At 45.7% G+C, this 12,865-nt stretch overlaps 6 non-coding genes across 6 annotated transcripts; all 6 read left to right on the forward strand.

Moving 5' to 3' along the window:
* The first annotated feature begins 1,261 nt into the window (after positions 1-1,261).
* LOC130307972 (U2 spliceosomal RNA) lies at positions 1,262-1,452 on the forward strand. Its single transcript, XR_008857050.1, has one exon. It is a non-coding gene; the product is annotated as a U2 spliceosomal RNA (small nuclear RNA).
* Positions 1,453-3,540: 2,088 nt separating this feature from the next.
* On the forward strand, positions 3,541-3,731 carry LOC130307973 (U2 spliceosomal RNA). Its single transcript, XR_008857051.1, has one exon. It is a non-coding gene; the product is annotated as a U2 spliceosomal RNA (small nuclear RNA).
* A 2,096-nt stretch (positions 3,732-5,827) lies between these two features.
* LOC130307974 (U2 spliceosomal RNA) lies at positions 5,828-6,018 on the forward strand. Its single transcript, XR_008857052.1, has one exon. It is a non-coding gene; the product is annotated as a U2 spliceosomal RNA (small nuclear RNA).
* Positions 6,019-8,106: 2,088 nt separating this feature from the next.
* Positions 8,107-8,297, forward strand: LOC130307975 (U2 spliceosomal RNA). The gene has a single exon (XR_008857053.1). It is a non-coding gene; the product is annotated as a U2 spliceosomal RNA (small nuclear RNA).
* A 2,088-nt stretch (positions 8,298-10,385) lies between these two features.
* On the forward strand, positions 10,386-10,576 carry LOC130307976 (U2 spliceosomal RNA). Its single transcript, XR_008857054.1, has one exon. It is a non-coding gene; the product is annotated as a U2 spliceosomal RNA (small nuclear RNA).
* Positions 10,577-12,664: 2,088 nt separating this feature from the next.
* Positions 12,665-12,855, forward strand: LOC130307977 (U2 spliceosomal RNA). Its single transcript, XR_008857055.1, has one exon. It is a non-coding gene; the product is annotated as a U2 spliceosomal RNA (small nuclear RNA).
* Positions 12,856-12,865: the final 10 nt, after the last annotated feature.

Here is a 12,865-nt window from a genome sequence, read left to right on the forward strand (position 1 = left end):
ACCTATGTATAATGTTGTAAAAATGCTCTAGAAGCTAAAGTCGCAGAAATGTCACACATATTTGGCCTGCAACTTTCTGTGCGACAAATTCAGACAGGAAAAATCAGTATAAATCCTTAGAAAATTATCCCCCAGTGTCTCCATCTGCTGGCGGTATTGAATAAGCATTGCTGCACTGATGGGGTATGCATTAGACGAAAAAAAAGAAGAAAAAGAAGAATAATACGCCCAGAAAAGAGGCGAAAAGGAGAAAAACGTAAAAAAAACGTGAAAAAAAAGTAAGAGGAAGAGAAGGGAAAAAAAGGTGGAAATGGGTTTAAAAGTGATTTCGGCGGAGAAATATATATATATATATATATATATATATATATATATATATATATATATACGCGCACACACACACATATATATAAACGTATTCTCCGTTGAGATATTGCAGCCGCTGCTGTGTCCAGGCCCAGGAGCCTTAGCACTGTGCTGTGATGTCACTCAATACCACTGACATCACTAGGTGTAAACAACATCTCTCCTTTGCTGTGTATGTGACTATGGAGCTGTTTGGTGATGTCGTCTATTATGGCCTTCATAGAAGCAACAGGAGATTGTTGCATCCATCTAGAACCCTCAGAACTACAGTGCTATGATGTCACTCACTTCCACAGGCCTTGCAGAGTGTAAACAACAACAACCCAGCTTTGTTGTGTATGTAACCATAGGGATTTGTGATGTCACCTAGAACCTTCACAGCAGCGACAGCTTTATGAGGAGCATCAGCACTGCTCTGCCTGAGCAGAACCATCACCGCCATAGGTTGTCAAATAACCCGGATTTAACCCACACAGGTAAGTCCAATGGGGTGCAGGCATGTCCTCTATGCTTACAGCTTCCCGTGGGTGTTGGTTTGATACCGTTTGGGGACAGCCAAGGAGGCATCTGCAGGCAACAAAGGTAGGTGTGTGCTTGTGTGTGTGTTTCCTATGCAGATCCTAAGCCCAGTGTCACATGCAAGTAGGAGGAGTAAGAAGGGTTCCTGGCAAATCCGGGTTATGGATTGCATTTAAAAAGGCCCCGTGGGAGTGCAATGGGCCCCTGTCTTGCTGCTTAGCAATAATGGTATGGGTTTAGGTTCTGCTGTGTGTACTGGTGGTTGACTGCCCCCCAGCCCAGAGTGTGCATGGAAAATTGTCTGGCAGCCTCCCTGACAGCAAGCAGTGATAGTGCCCATGAAGGGGACCTTGTTGGGCCCGCCCCTTTCACGGTTATCGCTTCTCGGCCTTTTGGCTAAGATCAAGTGTAGTATCTGTTCTTATCAGTTTAATATCTGATACGTCCCCTATCTGGGGACCATATATTAAATGGATTTTTGAGAACGGGGGCCGATTTCGAAGCTTGCTTCCGTCGCCCTATGCATTGACCCGATATGGCAGTATCTTCGGGTACAGTGCACCACCCCCTTACAGGGTTAAAAAGAAAGATTCCTACTTTCATTGCTACCTGCTTGCTGGCTAGCCAGCTAGCCAGCCCTGTGGGCCTTGCTGCTGCTGCTGCAGCCAAAAAACAAAAGGTGGTGCTGCTGCTGCTTCTGCTGCTTCTGCTTCTGCTTGTGTCTGGCCGCTGTTGGAGCGTCCAGGCACAGGACTTCTGCTGCTGCTGACTAAATGGCCTCCTTAATTGGATCATTTGAGTAGCCAGCACACCTGTGCAGGTAGGGCATGACATGATAGGCAGCTGCCTTGATAGCGGGTGGGTGCTGAATGTTCCTAATTGACAAAATAAGATTAATGCTTATGAAGAAATATAAAATCTCATCCCTTCCCCAATATCGCGCCACACCCCTACCCCTTAATTCCCTGGTTGAACTTGATGGACATATGTCTTTTTTCGACCGTACTAACTATGTAACTATGTAACATAACATGGGGGGGGTCTCCTGGCTGTTCACACAGGTGTGTCATTGCTGTACATTGACCATGCATTGCTTCTGTGGTATTGCAAAGGCAAAGACAAATGCTTCCAGCCATCCATTGCACTAATGGATTGGTCATCAGCTGGCTGTCTATGTCCCGCATCAATATAGACCAAAGTACAGAGGGTTAGGCTATGCTATTGTGCACCTACCTGATGCATCAGAAGGTGCGAGGCCCTTGCTAAATTCTGTGCACAGACTTTGAGATCTATACTTTAGACTGTATCTAAACCTGCTCCAACATGGACTGACATTCTGGCCTACTTTCAGCCGATGCGACTTGTCTGTCGCTGAACAGTCGCTTTTTATGTATTCAGCACCTATGTATAATGTTGTAAAAATGCTCTAGAAGCTAAAGTCGCAGAAATGTCACACATATTTGGCCTGCAACTTTCTGTGCGACAAATTCAGACAGGAAAAATCAGTATAAATCCTTAGAAAATTATCCCCCAGTGTCTCCATCTGCTGGCGGTATTGAATAAGCATTGCTGCACTGATGGGGTATGCATTAGACGAAAAAAAAGAAGAAAAAGAAGAATAATACGCCCAGAAAAGAGGCGAAAAGGAGAAAAACGTAAAAAAACGTGAAAAAAAAGTAAGAGGAAGAGAAGGGAAAAAAAGGTGGAAATGGGTTTAAAAGTGATTTCGGCGGAGAAATATATATATATATATATATATATATATATATATATATATATATACGCGCACACACACACATATATATAAACGTATTCTCCGTTGAGATATTGCAGCCGCTGCTGTGTCCAGGCCCAGGAGCCTTAGCACTGTGCTGTGATGTCACTCAATACCACTGACATCACTAGGTGTAAACAACATCTCTCCTTTGCTGTGTATGTGACTATGGAGCTGTTTGGTGATGTCGTCTATTATGGCCTTCATAGAAGCAACAGGAGATTGTTGCATCCATCTAGAACCCTCAGAACTACAGTGCTATGATGTCACTCACTTCCACAGGCCTTGCAGAGTGTAAACAACAACAACCCAGCTTTGTTGTGTATGTAACCATAGGGATTTGTGATGTCACCTAGAACCTTCACAGCAGCGACAGCTTTATGAGGAGCATCAGCACTGCTCTGCCTGAGCAGAACCATCACCGCCATAGGTTGTCAAATAACCCGGATTTAACCCACACAGGTAAGTCCAATGGGGTGCAGGCATGTCCTCTATGCTTACAGCTTCCCGTGGGTGTTGGTTTGATACCGTTTGGGGACAGCCAAGGAGGCATCTGCAGGCAACAAAGGTAGGTGTGTGCTTGTGTGTGTGTTTCCTATGCAGATCCTAAGCCCAGTGTCACATGCAAGTAGGAGGAGTAAGAAGGGTTCCTGGCAAATCCGGGTTATGGATTGCATTTAAAAAGGCCCCGTGGGAGTGCAATGGGCCCCTGTCTTGCTGCTTAGCAATAATGGTATGGGTTTAGGTTCTGCTGTGTGTACTGGTGGTTGACTGCCCCCCAGCCCAGAGTGTGCATGGAAAATTGTCTGGCAGCCTCCCTGACAGCAAGCAGTGATAGTGCCCATGAAGGGGACCTTGTTGGGCCCGCCCCTTTCACGGTTATCGCTTCTCGGCCTTTTGGCTAAGATCAAGTGTAGTATCTGTTCTTATCAGTTTAATATCTGATACGTCCCCTATCTGGGGACCATATATTAAATGGATTTTTGAGAACGGGGGCCGATTTCGAAGCTTGCTTCCGTCGCCCTATGCATTGACCCGATATGGCAGTATCTTCGGGTACAGTGCACCACCCCCTTACAGGGTTAAAAAGAAAGATTCCTACTTTCATTGCTACCTGCTTGCTGGCTAGCCAGCTAGCCAGCCCTGTGGGCCTTGCTGCTGCTGCTGCAGCCAAAAAACAAAAGGTGGTGCTGCTGCTGCTTCTGCTGCTTCTGCTTCTGCTTGTGTCTGGCCGCTGTTGGAGCGTCCAGGCACAGGACTTCTGCTGCTGCTGACTAAATGGCCTCCTTAATTGGATCATTTGAGTAGCCAGCACACCTGTGCAGGTAGGGCATGACATGATAGGCAGCTGCCTTGATAGCGGGTGGGTGCTGAATGTTCCTAATTGACAAAATAAGATTAATGCTTATGAAGAAATATAAAATCTCATCCCTTCCCCAATATCGCGCCACACCCCTACCCCTTAATTCCCTGGTTGAACTTGATGGACATATGTCTTTTTTCGACCGTACTAACTATGTAACTATGTAACATAACATGGGGGGGGTCTCCTGGCTGTTCACACAGGTGTGTCATTGCTGTACATTGACCATGCATTGCTTCTGTGGTATTGCAAAGGCAAAGACAAATGCTTCCAGCCATCCATTGCACTAATGGATTGGTCATCAGCTGGCTGTCTATGTCCCGCATCAATATAGACCAAAGTACAGAGGGTTAGGCTATGCTATTGTGCACCTACCTGATGCATCAGAAGGTGCGAGGCCCTTGCTAAATTCTGTGCACAGACTTTGAGATCTATACTTTAGACTGTATCTAAACCTTCTCCAACATGGACTGACATTCTGGCCTACTTTCAGCCGATGCGACTTGTCTGTCGCTGAACAGTCGCTTTTTATGTATTCAGCACCTATGTATAATGTTGTAAAAATGCTCTAGAAGCTAAAGTCGCAGAAATGTCACACATATTTGGCCTGCAACTTTCTGTGCGACAAATTCAGACAGGAAAAATCAGTATAAATCCTTAGAAAATTATCCCCCAGTGTCTCCATCTGCTGGCGGTATTGAATAAGCATTGCTGCACTGATGGGGTATGCATTAGATGAAAAAAAAGAAGAAAAAGAAGAATAATACGCCCAGAAAAGAGGCGAAAAGGAGAAAAACGTAAAAAAACGTGAAAAAAAAGTAAGAGGAAGAGAAGGGAAAAAAAGGTGGAAATGGGTTTAAAAGTGATTTCGGCGGAGAAATATATATATATATATATATATATATATATATATATATATATATATATATATACGCGCACACACACACATATATATAAACGTATTCTCCGTTGAGATATTGCAGCCGCTGCTGTGTCCAGGCCCAGGAGCCTTAGCACTGTGCTGTGATGTCACTCAATACCACTGACATCACTAGGTGTAAACAACATCTCTCCTTTGCTGTGTATGTGACTATGGAGCTGTTTGGTGATGTCGTCTATTATGGCCTTCATAGAAGCAACAGGAGATTGTTGCATCCATCTAGAACCCTCAGAACTACAGTGCTATGATGTCACTCACTTCCACAGGCCTTGCAGAGTGTAAACAACAACAACCCAGCTTTGTTGTGTATGTAACCATAGGGATTTGTGATGTCACCTAGAACCTTCACAGCAGCGACAGCTTTATGAGGAGCATCAGCACTGCTCTGCCTGAGCAGAACCATCACCGCCATAGGTTGTCAAATAACCCGGATTTAACCCACACAGGTAAGTCCAATGGGGTGCAGGCATGTCCTCTATGCTTACAGCTTCCCGTGGGTGTTGGTTTGATACCGTTTGGGGACAGCCAAGGAGGCATCTGCAGGCAACAAAGGTAGGTGTGTGCTTGTGTGTGTGTTTCCTATGCAGATCCTAAGCCCAGTGTCACATGCAAGTAGGAGGAGTAAGAAGGGTTCCTGGCAAATCCGGGTTATGGATTGCATTTAAAAAGGCCCCGTGGGAGTGCAATGGGCCCCTGTCTTGCTGCTTAGCAATAATGGTATGGGTTTAGGTTCTGCTGTGTGTACTGGTGGTTGACTGCCCCCCAGCCCAGAGTGTGCATGGAAAATTGTCTGGCAGCCTCCCTGACAGCAAGCAGTGATAGTGCCCATGAAGGGGACCTTGTTGGGCCCGCCCCTTTCACGGTTATCGCTTCTCGGCCTTTTGGCTAAGATCAAGTGTAGTATCTGTTCTTATCAGTTTAATATCTGATACGTCCCCTATCTGGGGACCATATATTAAATGGATTTTTGAGAACGGGGGCCGATTTCGAAGCTTGCTTCCGTCGCCCTATGCATTGACCCGATATGGCAGTATCTTCGGGTACAGTGCACCACCCCCTTACAGGGTTAAAAAGAAAGATTCCTACTTTCATTGCTACCTGCTTGTTGGCTAGCCAGCTAGCCAGCCCTGTGGGCCTTGCTGCTGCTGCTGCAGCCAAAAAACAAAAGGTGGTGCTGCTGCTGCTTCTGCTGCTTCTGCTTCTGCTTGTGTCTGGCCGCTGTTGGAGCGTCCAGGCACAGGACTTCTGCTGCTGCTGACTAAATGGCCTCCTTAATTGGATCATTTGAGTAGCCAGCACACCTGTGCAGGTAGGGCATGACATGATAGGCAGCTGCCTTGATAGCGGGTGGGTGCTGAATGTTCCTAATTGACAAAATAAGATTAATGCTTATGAAGAAATATAAAATCTCATCCCTTCCCCAATATCGCGCCACACCCCTACCCCTTAATTCCCTGGTTGAACTTGATGGACATTTGTCTTTTTTCGACCGTACTAACTATGTAACTATGTAACATAACATGGGGGGGGTCTCCTGGCTGTTCACACAGGTGTGTCATTGCTGTACATTGACCATGCATTGCTTCTGTGGTATTGCAAAGGCAAAGACAAATGCTTCCAGCCATCCATTGCACTAATGGATTGGTCATCAGCTGGCTGTCTATGTCCCGCATCAATATAGACCAAAGTACAGAGGGTTAGGCTATGCTATTGTGCACCTACCTGATGCATCAGAAGGTGCGAGGCCCTTGCTAAATTCTGTGCACAGACTTTGAGATCTATACTTTAGACTGTATCTAAACCTGCTCCAACATGGACTGACATTCTGGCCTACTTTCAGCCGATGCGACTTGTCTGTCGCTGAACAGTCGCTTTTTATGTATTCAGCACCTATGTATAATGTTGTAAAAATGCTCTAGAAGCTAAAGTCGCAGAAATGTCACACATATTTGGCCTGCAACTTTCTGTGCGACAAATTCAGACAGGAAAAATCAGTATAAATCCTTAGAAAATTATCCCCCAGTGTCTCCATCTGCTGGCGGTATTGAATAAGCATTGCTGCACTGATGGGGTATGCATTAGACGAAAAAAAAGAAGAAAAAGAAGAATAATACGCCCAGAAAAGAGGCGAAAAGGAGAAAAACGTAAAAAAACGTGAAAAAAAAGTAAGAGGAAGAGAAGGGAAAAAAAGGTGGAAATGGGTTTAAAAGTGATTTCGGCGGAGAAATATATATATATATATATATATATATATATATATATATATATATACGCGCACACACACACATATATATAAACGTATTCTCCGTTGAGATATTGCAGCCGCTGCTGTGTCCAGGCCCAGGAGCCTTAGCACTGTGCTGTGATGTCACTCAATACCACTGACATCACTAGGTGTAAACAACATCTCTCCTTTGCTGTGTATGTGACTATGGAGCTGTTTGGTGATGTCGTCTATTACGGCCTTCATAGAAGCAACAGGAGATTGTTGCATCCATCTAGAACCCTCAGAACTACAGTGCTATGATGTCACTCACTTCCACAGGCCTTGCAGAGTGTAAACAACAACAACCCAGCTTTGTTGTGTATGTAACCATAGGGATTTGTGATGTCACCTAGAACCTTCACAGCAGCGACAGCTTTATGAGGAGCATCAGCACTGCTCTGCCTGAGCAGAACCATCACCGCCATAGGTTGTCAAATAACCCGGATTTAACCCACACAGGTAAGTCCAATGGGGTGCAGGCATGTCCTCTATGCTTACAGCTTCCCGTGGGTGTTGGTTTGATACCGTTTGGGGACAGCCAAGGAGGCATCTGCAGGCAACAAAGGTAGGTGTGTGCTTGTGTGTGTGTTTCCTATGCAGATCCTAAGCCCAGTGTCACATGCAAGTAGGAGGAGTAAGAAGGGTTCCTGGCAAATCCGGGTTATGGATTGCATTTAAAAAGGCCCCGTGGGAGTGCAATGGGCCCCTGTCTTGCTGCTTAGCAATAATGGTATGGGTTTAGGTTCTGCTGTGTGTACTGGTGGTTGACTGCCCCCCAGCCCAGAGTGTGCATGGAAAATTGTCTGGCAGCCTCCCTGACAGCAAGCAGTGATAGTGCCCATGAAGGGGACCTTGTTGGGCCCGCCCCTTTCACGGTTATCGCTTCTCGGCCTTTTGGCTAAGATCAAGTGTAGTATCTGTTCTTATCAGTTTAATATCTGATACGTCCCCTATCTGGGGACCATATATTAAATGGATTTTTGAGAACGGGGGCCGATTTCGAAGCTTGCTTCCGTCGCCCTATGCATTGACCCGATATGGCAGTATCTTCGGGTACAGTGCACCACCCCCTTACAGGGTTAAAAAGAAAGATTCCTACTTTCATTGCTACCTGCTTGCTGGCTAGCCAGCTAGCCAGCCCTGTGGGCCTTGCTGCTGCTGCTGCAGCCAAAAAACAAAAGGTGGTGCTGCTGCTGCTTCTGCTGCTTCTGCTTCTGCTTGTGTCTGGCCGCTGTTGGAGCGTCCAGGCACAGGACTTCTGCTGCTGCTGACTAAATGGCCTCCTTAATTGGATCATTTGAGTAGCCAGCACACCTGTGCAGGTAGGGCATGACATGATAGGCAGCTGCCTTGATAGCGGGTGGGTGCTGAATGTTCCTAATTGACAAAATAAGATTAATGCTTATGAAGAAATATAAAATCTCATCCCTTCCCCAATATCGCGCCACACCCCTACCCCTTAATTCCCTGGTTGAACTTGATGGACATATGTCTTTTTTCGACCGTACTAACTATGTAACTATGTAACATAACATGGGGGGGGTCTCCTGGCTGTTCACACAGGTGTGTCATTGCTGTACATTGACCATGCATTGCTTCTGTGGTATTGCAAAGGCAAAGACAAATGCTTCCAGCCATCCATTGCACTAATGGATTGGTCATCAGCTGGCTGTCTATGTCCCGCATCAATATAGACCAAAGTACAGAGGGTTAGGCTATGCTATTGTGCACCTACCTGATGCATCAGAAGGTGCGAGGCCCTTGCTAAATTCTGTGCACAGACTTTGAGATCTATACTTTAGACTGTATCTAAACCTGCTCCAACATGGACTGACATTTTGGCCTACTTTCAGCCGATGCGACTTGTCTGTCGCTGAACAGTCGCTTTTTATGTATTCAGCACCTATGTATAATGTTGTAAAAATGCTCTAGAAGCTAAAGTCGCAGAAATGTCACACATATTTGGCCTGCAACTTTCTGTGCGACAAATTCAGACAGGAAAAATCAGTATAAATCCTTAGAAAATTATCCCCCAGTGTCTCCATCTGCTGGCGGTATTGAATAAGCATTGCTGCACTGATGGGGTATGCATTAGACGAAAAAAAAGAAGAAAAAGAAGAATAATACGCCCAGAAAAGAGGCGAAAAGGAGAAAAACGTAAAAAAACGTGAAAAAAAAGTAAGAGGAAGAGAAGGGAAAAAAAGGTGGAAATGGGTTTAAAAGTGATTTCGGCGGAGAAATATATATATATATATATATATATATATATATATATATATATATACGCGCACACACACACATATATATAAACGTATTCTCCGTTGAGATATTGCAGCCGCTGCTGTGTCCAGGCCCAGGAGCCTTAGCACTGTGCTGTGATGTCACTCAATACCACTGACATCACTAGGTGTAAACAACATCTCTCCTTTGCTGTGTATGTGACTATGGAGCTGTTTGGTGATGTCGTCTATTATGGCCTTCATAGAAGCAACAGGAGATTGTTGCATCCATCTAGAACCCTCAGAACTACAGTGCTATGATGTCACTCACTTCCACAGGCCTTGCAGAGTGTAAACAACAACAACCCAGCTTTGTTGTGTATGTAACCATAGGGATTTGTGATGTCACCTAGAACCTTCACAGGAGCGACAGCTTTATGAGGAGCATCAGCACTGCTCTGCCTGAGCAGAACCATCACCGCCATAGGTTGTCAAATAACCCGGATTTAACCCACACAGGTAAGTCCAATGGGGTGCAGGCATGTCCTCTATGCTTACAGCTTCCCGTGGGTGTTGGTTTGATACCGTTTGGGGACAGCCAAGGAGGCATCTGCAGGCAACAAAGGTAGGTGTGTGCTTGTGTGTGTGTTTCCTATGCAGATCCTAAGCCCAGTGTCACATGCAAGTAGGAGGAGTAAGAAGGGTTCCTGGCAAATCCGGGTTATGGATTGCATTTAAAAAGGCCCCGTGGGAGTGCAATGGGCCCCTGTCTTGCTGCTTAGCAATAATGGTATGGGTTTAGGTTCTGCTGTGTGTACTGGTGGTTGACTGCCCCCCAGCCCAGAGTGTGCATGGAAAATTGTCTGGCAGCCTCCCTGACAGCAAGCAGTGATAGTGCCCATGAAGGGGACCTTGTTGGGCCCGCCCCTTTCACGGTTATCGCTTCTCGGCCTTTTGGCTAAGATCAAGTGTAGTATCTGTTCTTATCAGTTTAATATCTGATACGTCCCCTATCTGGGGACCATATATTAAATGGATTTTTGAGAACGGGGGCCGATTTCGAAGCTTGCTTCCGTCGCCCTATGCATTGACCCGATATGGCAGTATCTTCGGGTACAGTGCACCACCCCCTTACAGGGTTAAAAAGAAAGATTCCTACTTTCATTGCTACCTGCTTGCTGGCTAGCCAGCTAGCCAGCCCTGTGGGCCTTGCTGCTGCTGCTGCAGCCAAAAAACAAAAGGTGGTGCTGCTGCTGCTTCTGCTGCTTCTGCTTCTGCTTGTGTCTGGCCGCTGTTGGAGCGTCCAGGCACAGGACTTCTGCTGCTGCTGACTAAATGGCCTCCTTAATTGGATCATTTGAGTAGCCAGCACACCTGTGCAGGTAGGGCATGACATGATAGGCAGCTGCCTTGATAGCGGGTGGGTGCTGAATGTTCCTAATTGACAAAATAAGATTAATGCTTATGAAGAAATATAAAATCTCATCCCTTCCCCAATATCGCGCCACACCCCTACCCCTTAATTCCCTGGTTGAACTTGATGGACATATGTCTTTTTTCGACCGTACTAACTATGTAACTATGTAACATAACATGGGGGGGGTCTTCTGGCTGTTCACACAGGTGTGTCATTGCTGTACATTGACCATGCATTGCTTCTGTGGTATTGCAAAGGCAAAGACAAATGCTTCCAGCCATCCATTGCACTAATGGATTGGTCATCAGCTGGCTGTCTATGTCCCGCATCAATATAGACCAAAGTACAGAGGGTTAGGCTATGCTATTGTGCACCTACCTGATGCATCAGAAGGTGCGAGGCCCTTGCTAAATTCTGTGCACAGACTTTGAGATCTATACTTTAGACTGTATCTAAACCTGCTCCAACATGGACTGACATTCTGGCCTACTTTCAGCCGATGCGACTTGTCTGTCGCTGAACAGTCGCTTTTTATGTATTCAGCACCTATGTATAATGTTGTAAAAATGCTCTAGAAGCTAAAGTCGCAGAAATGTCACACATATTTGGCCTGCAACTTTCTGTGCGACAAATTCAGACAGGAAAAATCAGTATAAATCCTTAGAAAATTATCCCCCAGTGTCTCCATCTGCTGGCGGTATTGAATAAGCATTGCTGCACTGATGGGGTATGCATTAGACGAAAAAAAAGAAGAAAAAGAAGAATAATACGCCCAGAAAAGAGGCGAAAAGGAGAAAAACGTAAAAAAACGTGAAAAAAAAGTAAGAGGAAGAGAAGGGAAAAAAAGGTGGAAATGGGTTTAAAAGTGATTTCGGCGGAGAAATATATATATATATATATATATATATATATATATATATATATATACGCGCACACACACACATATATATAAACGTATTCTCCGTTGAGATATTGCAGCCGCTGCTGTGTCCAGGCCCAGGAGCCTTAGCACTGTGCTGTGATGTCACTCAATACCACTGACATCACTAGGTGTAAACAACATCTCTCCTTTGCTGTGTATGTGACTATGGAGCTGTTTGGTGATGTCGTCTATTATGGCCTTCATAGAAGCAACAGGAGATTGTTGCATCCATCTAGAACCCTCAGATCTACAGTGCTATGATGTCACTCACTTCCACAGGCCTTGCAGAGTGTAAACAACAACAACCCAGCTTTGTTGTGTATGTAACCATAGGGATTTGTGATGTCACCTAGAACCTTCACAGCAGCGACAGCTTTATGAGGAGCATCAGCACTGCTCTGCCTGAGCAGAACCATCACCGCCATAGGTTGTCAAATAACCCGGATTTAACCCACACAGGTAAGTCCAATGGGGTGCAGGCATGTCCTCTATGCTTACAGCTTCCCGTGGGTGTTGGTTTGATACCGTTTGGGGACAGCCAAGGAGGCATCTGCAGGCAACAAAGGTAGGTGTGTGCTTGTGTGTGTGTTTCCTATGCAGATCCTAAGCCCAGTGTCACATGCAAGTAGGAGGAGTAAGAAGGGTTCCTGGCAAATCCGGGTTATGGATTGCATTTAAAAAGGCCCCGTGGGAGTGCAATGGGCCCCTGTCTTGCTGCTTAGCAATAATGGTATGGGTTTAGGTTCTGCTGTGTGTACTGGTGGTTGACTGCCCCCCAGCCCAGAGTGTGCATGGAAAATTGTCTGGCAGCCTCCCTGACAGCAAGCAGTGATAGTGCCCATGAAGGGGACCTTGTTGGGCCCGCCCCTTTCACGGTTATCGCTTCTCGGCCTTTTGGCTAAGATCAAGTGTAGTATCTGTTCTTATCAGTTTAATATCTGATACGTCCCCTATCTGGGGACCATATATTAAATGGATTTTTGAGAACGGGGGCCGATTTCGAAGCTTGCTTCCGTCGCCCTATGCATTGACCCGATATGGCAGTATCTTCGGGTACAGTGCACCACCCCCTTACAGGG

The sequence above is a fragment of the Hyla sarda genome, unplaced genomic scaffold (assembly GCF_029499605.1).
Source record: "Hyla sarda isolate aHylSar1 unplaced genomic scaffold, aHylSar1.hap1 scaffold_1450, whole genome shotgun sequence".
Lineage (NCBI taxonomy): Eukaryota > Metazoa > Chordata > Amphibia > Anura > Hylidae > Hyla > Hyla sarda.